Source organism: Pteropus medius, unplaced genomic scaffold, assembly GCF_902729225.1.
Source record: "Pteropus medius unplaced genomic scaffold, Ma_sr-lr_union100, whole genome shotgun sequence".
In the NCBI taxonomy this organism is placed as follows: domain Eukaryota; kingdom Metazoa; phylum Chordata; class Mammalia; order Chiroptera; family Pteropodidae; genus Pteropus; species Pteropus medius.
Window position 1 is genome coordinate 5,144,821 of NW_024349801.1, and position 6,570 is coordinate 5,151,390.

Sequence of the window (6,570 nt, forward strand, 5' to 3'; positions counted from 1 at the left end):
GCTCCCCCAACCTCATTTGCTCATTCGTTTGACATACATTCATCACGCACCTAGTATGTGCCACAGTGTGGTCTCTTGTCTCCTTGCTGTCACTGGAGTTATTCATGTTGGGACACCCATTATTTTCTTACCTTTTGAGATGATCTTGGGGTGGATTGTTTTAATCCAGGTGGCGTCATCTCCCGAGGCCCAGTTTAGGGCGCCTCTACGGTCAGTTGCCACCATAGGCTGAGCATCTACTATGTCTTGGCATTGAGACATATAATTTATAATGTGATCCACTGATCCCCCCAAAGCCCTCCAAAGGTGGACCTCTTATGCCCCTACTCTTTACCTGGAGAGAGTGAAACTCAGAGAGGTAGAATAACCTCTCCGTAGTCATACAGCTGGTGAGAAGCCAAGCCAGGTTTTCTCATTCCGAAGTCTTAGGCTTCCATGGTCCCGCCACACCACATCTGTCTGTGTTGGCTGCACGTATCAGTCACATCCTATGGTGATTCTCTGTGTCTCCTCAGCCCCCTCCAGTCCCTGTAGACAGCAGCTCTTCCTGTCACTCACCTTGACCTTGGGGTCCTGGATTTCCAGGCCCTGGAAAGACCGACCTTGACATCAGCCTGTGGTTAGCTGAATCACGAGCCCCAAAAATGTCCAGGTCCTAATCCCTGGAACCTGTGAATATGTGACTTTATGTGACAAAGGTGATCTTGAGATGGGAAAATTGTCTTGGATTATCTGGGTGTCCCCAGTGTAATCACAAGGTCCTTAGAAGGAGGAGGCAGGAGAGTCAGGACAAGAGAAAGAGATCTGAAGTTGCTATGCTGCTGGCTCTGAAGACAGAAGGGGCCATAAGCCAAGGAATGTGGGCAACCTCTAGAAGCTGGAAAAAGTAAGGATAAGGATTCTCCCCTAAAGCCTCCAGAAGGAACGCAGCCCTGCTAATACCTTGATTTCGGCCCAGATAGACCCAAGCCAGACTCCTGAGCTGCAGAATAAATCTGTGATATTTTAAGCCACCATATTTGCGGCCATTTGTTACAGCAGCCACAGGAAAGACGTACAACAGCCTGGATATACCCTTCCTGTTGTCAGGGTCCTGGCCACGCTTCCCCTCACTTCCTCGGCCCCACCATGCCCAGACCGGAGGCCTGAAAGAGGCCTTGGCTGTCCCTAGCCCGAGCAGGGCCTCGCCCACCTCTGGGCTTCTATGCCCTCGCCGTCTGGTCCTGCTCACTTTCTTCCCCTGCCTGCCATTGTTAGTCACCTTATCACGCCTCTGCATCTCACCTCACATCTAATTGGAATTTCCTCAAAGGCAGGAAACTTGATTTAGGCGTCTTTGTCTCTCCCAGAGCACCCTGCGCGGGGTGGGCTCAGACGGAGCACACTTGGCGGTCCGGACCTGGAGGCCCTGGGGTTCGCGCTCCACTTCTGCACTCGCTGCAGAGTGGGCGGGCCGTGGAAGGCTCTTGGCAGAAACTGTGCCCCAGCAGCTCCTGAAGTACTTGTCCTCTCTCCATACACATCTCTGTCTTGTTCTCAGGGCTCAGGAGTGGTGTCCATGAGAACATCACCTCTTCTGAGAGGCGCTCCCTGATTGCCCATCAGAGGTCCCCCGCGTGGCACGCCTGCAACCGGAAATCATTTCGTTTATTGTTTCGCTTTCTTTTCTCGAAACTTTTCGAGGGTAGCTCTGTGCCTGCACTGAACAGGGAGATCCTCAGGACCCTCAAAGGAGGTGGAGACAGATGTCCCTGCTTCCAGCCCTGTCCCAGCTGGGTGACCTTGGGTGAGCCTTGACCCTTCCTGGAGTCTGAGTGTTTCATCCGTGATGTGGCAATAACAGTACCTGCCTCCCAGGATGGTGAGGGCCAAATAAGACGCCCAGTATGGTGGCCTGGCACAAGTCCACACACAGTAAGTGCTCGGTTACCAGCAGCTCTCATTTTCCTCAACTGTCTGATGGCCACCAAGGTGACCCCCGTTCCACAGGCCAGGGAGGTGGTTGATTTTCTCGGCACTGGAAAGCACAGCCCACAGATGCCCTGTTCTCCTCGCAGCTGAACCGAGGGTGAGGGGAGACCCACAGCTGTCTGGCATCACCTCTGGGTGGGGGCAGGGACACTTTCCAAGTGAGGCTACGGAGCTCAGAGGGGACACACTCCTCTCTCAAGGTCACGGGGCAAGACTTCCAACCTGCTCCATGTGTTCTCCCCCAACCCCGGTTTTGCTGTGGTCCATAGGAATCTGAGCAGAGCTCAGAGCATTTTGTAGGTGGATGGAAACGTCCAAGTATTTCCAGGTTTTTGCAGTCATGAGAATTCTACCAGCAGCTCGTGTCAAAGGCGCCTCCGCCAGCCAAGTGCGGATGGGAAGGGAAAGGGACATGGTGTTCTAGGTGGTAGGACAGAGGGACCAAAGCGGGGTTCAGAGGACTTCCCTCCAGTCATCCTGGGGCAGAAATGAGGTCCCTGACACCCGCCCCAGCTCTGGTCACCACCCGGACCCCTGGTGAGTTTCTCATCAGAACAACTGGATTCCCATCTGGATCCAGGCCTCAGGGAGCACGGACTGACCTTAGATGTTTGGTTATAGGAAATGCTATGTGGCCTTGGCTGGATTTTGGAGGCCAAAGCAGGGCAGGCTGTGACCCTGGGGTATTGTGGCCTTAAGCCACAGAGCCCTTCAGGGAGGTGGCAGGTCATGGTTGGTGGAGAGGCGGACAGCACCATATCTTCCCTCCTCCACTGTCTTCCCCAGTCCTCTGACATCCACTTTCTGAGGTCCCTCTGTCTGCTAGGCATGGGGTGGATACTATTTATATAAATAAAATTCCATTTTGGCCTGTGTGTATCTCTACTTCAGCCAAAAGCTGTTCTGAGGTGGGGAGTGACAAGATCTGGCTGTCATGGGAGAGGGCCAAGGCACTGTAGTCAAGACAACCTTTCACAGTTCACCCCCACCCCTTCAGTGCTGAGGCTGTGCCCTCAGCTTGTGAGAGGTGGGCATGGGAGGCAAAGGGGCCCTTCTGATGAGGAGGAGGACACGGTCCCCATTAAGGTCCCTGATGTCCCAGCTGCCATTTCCGCTAGATGTGAAAAGTGGAGGAGCAAACGGCCAGCTAGAATCAGGAGATGGAGGCCCACCTCCAAGTCAGAGGCCAGCTCAGCATCCACTCCCTGCAGAGGGTGCTGGGAGGTGCCTCTCATCTAGATCCAGGAGGAGGGGGCTGTTAGATGGGGTTCCAGAGGCCCCATGGCTCAGTAAGCAAAGAACATCCACCTCCTGCAAGGCCCTCTCCCTGAGGCCCCATTTGCTATGAGCAAACACCCCTCCTGCTGCATCCTAAGCCTCGCCCTGGCCGGGCAGCACAGGGCTCTCTGGGGAGGGTTTTCACAAAGACCTGTCTAGCCCCTGGGTCGCTGCAGGAAGTCCTGGAGGCCAACATTATAATACATTGCTTCCTGCCACCAAGGGGTCCCTGGGCACAGGAAAGAGGTGCTGGTGGCCCCGGTGCTTTCCAAAGAGACTGAGTCGGGTAGCCCCCAGGAATGCCCTGGGCCATGAGCAGTGGGACAGAAAGGCTCCTCTGGGTGAGGGCGATGGGCATCTGAGCCTGTGAGGCTCCTAACATCCCCCATCTTACTCTTCTGCTCACATACCTTTTGTGGCTCCCCATTGCCTAAGGGATAAAGTCTAGACACCGAAGGTTGGCATTCAAGGTTCTCAGTCCTCTCCATCAGCAGGAGCCTTCGCCCCAGCCAGGCCCCTCTCCAACTCCAAACATTGCAGTCCTGACTGAGGCTTCCGTCTCTGCCATCCTGCCTCTTGGAAGACCGTTACACCTCTCACTGTCTCGACTCCTGGCGGTTCATTTTATTTAGTGCTAATCGTGATTGATTCTATCAGCTCCAAATGTCTAACCTCCAAATCTAATGTTGATTGATACCTCCTGGGTCCCCGGATGCTGCTCCAGCTGCTCCCACAAGGAAGATGTGCATGGTGTGGTCAAGACAGCCTGACCCGGCTCAGTCCTGGTCCCTCCTCTGCCATCAGGACCTAAGGGCCTCTGGTATCCCACTGATGAAATGGGGAGACTACCTCTCCAAGAGTGGCCGTGTGGCCTGATACATAAAGCACAGTGCCTGGTGGGTCAGACGAGATCAGTGAATGCCAAACTTGTTCACTGTGGTCAGCACAATGGCTCCCAACACACTCATGCCTTATTCCCAGAAACCTGTACATGACCACATGGCAAAAAGACTTTGCAGGTATAATCAAAGTGAGGATCTTGAGATGGGGAGATTCTCTTGGATTATCCAAGGGGCCAAGTGTCATCACAAGGGTCCTTATAAGAGAGACACAAAAGAGTCAGAGTCAGAGATGTGAGGACAGAAGCAGAGAGAGAGAGAGAGAGGGAGGGAGGGGCGGGCTACATTTCTGCCTTTGAAGATGGGGGAAATAGCCACAAGGCAAGGAAGGAATGGGGGTGGTCTCTAGAAAGTTGGAAAGGCAGAGAAAGTCTCCTCTAGAGCCTCCAGAAACAGGGTCCTCTAGAGCTCTGCCAACGACTTTATTTTGGGGCTTCTGACCTCTGGAACTACAAGATAATAAATCTTGATTTATTCTAAGCCACAAAATGTGTGGCAATTTGTCACAGCGGCCCTAGGAAACGAACATAGTCATATCCACATTGATGATGTCACGTAGCCCTCAGAGCCATCCTGTGAAGGAGGCCTGCGGATTCCCATTTTACAGCAGCTCACGTAGTAGGACTCCAATCCTGGTGGTCTCAGCGTACTGTCCAACTCCTGGGTCTTGCTTTTTTCCTGAACTTTCACCGATCAGGCTACTTGTATTTCATTACACATCATCACACCTTGTGTTGTGCTAATAACTTGTCATTTGACAATACTTCTTCACCGGCATATCTCTTTGCTTGCAAGCGGAGCTGCCAACTTGGGCACGTGTTCTCTCTGGATCCATGAAAGTGGCCATGGGGGTGGGGGTTGGGGGGAAACCATGTGCTTCACTCACTTAGTAGAGATGATTGTGTCCTTAGCCCATTTCCCTTAAAAATTACCTGGGGAGTGTTTACAGCCATGCCACCCTGAACAAGCCCGATCCCATCTGATCTTGGAAGCTAAGCAGGGTCGGGCCTGGTTAGTACTTGGATGGGAGACCACCTAGGAAGACCAGGTGCTGTAGGTGTAAAAAAAAAAAAAATTTACCTGGGAGTTAAAAAAAAAAAAAAAAAAAGAAGTTTCCCAGGATGTAGCCCGAACTTACCAAATCAAAATTTCTAAGGGTGGGGCTCTGGTAAGGATATGTTTTAAAGCTTCCTAAGAGTATCTCATGTGCTGGCAGGGCTGAGAGTAGCTATCTTCTGGGGCTGTTGCAAGGCTTAAAAGAAATAACATGAGACTCATAGTGGTAGCTAATATTTACCGAATACTTGTTATAAGCCATGAAGTCCTTCACCTATATTTGCTTATTTCATCCTCACGGCAACCCCATGATGTGGGTAGGTACACTCATCACCCACATTTTGCACTTGAGATGGGTGATGCATGTCCAGTAACTTGCTCAAGGTCACACAGCTAGTAAGCAATGGGGCCAGGGCTTTAAGCCAAACACTGCGGCTCTTCAGTCCACATTCCACAGAGGTACCCTAGGCATGGTGATGAGAGATGGAGGATTTTATTATTGATATTGTTTAGAATAAAAAGCAGCCTGGAAATTGACAAACTGAGTCTCAAGTTCATACGAAAATGCTAAATTCATACAGAAAATTCCAAAATGATCCTGAAAAAGAAGAGCAAAGTTGGAGGGCTGACATTTTCTTGATTTCAAATCTTCCTACAAGCCTGTAGTCATCGAGACAGTGTTGTTCCAGTACGTGTAGACCAATGGAAGGGACTTGAGAGTCCAGAAATAAACCTTCGCATTTACAGTCCACTGAATTCCAGCAAGGGGGCCAAAATCATTCCATGGGGAAAGAATGGTCTTTTCAACAAACGAGGCTGGGACAACCAGACATCCACATGCAAAAGAATGAAGTTGAACCCTTACCTCACGCCATATACTTAAAATGGATCGAAGGCCTGCGTTTAAGAGCTAAAACTATAAAACTCGTAGAAGAAAACATAGGGGGAAATCTTCATAACTTTGGATTAGGCAATGGTTCTTAGACGAGACACTAAAATGGCAACAAAAGGAAAAACAGGGAAATTGGACTTCGTCGAAATTAAAAATCTTTTCACTCCAAAAGAGATCATCAAGGAAGTGAAAAGACAACTCACAGAATGAGAGAAAATATGTGCAAATCATATATCTAACAAGGGACTTGTATCCAGAACATAGAAAGAATACTTACGACTCAACAATGAGAAGACAAATAACCTAATTCATCAATGGGCAAAGGGTATGAATAGACATTTCTCCAAATAAGATATACACATGGCCGACAAGCACACAGAAAATGCTCAACATCATTAGTCATTAGAGAAATGCAAATCAAAAACACAGTGAGATACCATTTCATACTCACTAGGATGGCTAGAATCAGAAAGA

The 6,570-nt window shown here is 50.4% G+C and overlaps 1 non-coding gene across 1 annotated transcript; it reads left to right on the forward strand.

Annotated features, from left to right (window-relative positions):
* Positions 1–5,089: 5,089 nt before the first annotated feature.
* LOC120623171 (5S ribosomal RNA) lies at positions 5,090–5,208 on the forward strand. Its single transcript, XR_005658694.1, has one exon. It is a non-coding gene; the product is annotated as a 5S ribosomal RNA (ribosomal RNA).
* The last annotated feature ends 1,362 nt before the right edge of the window (positions 5,209–6,570 follow it).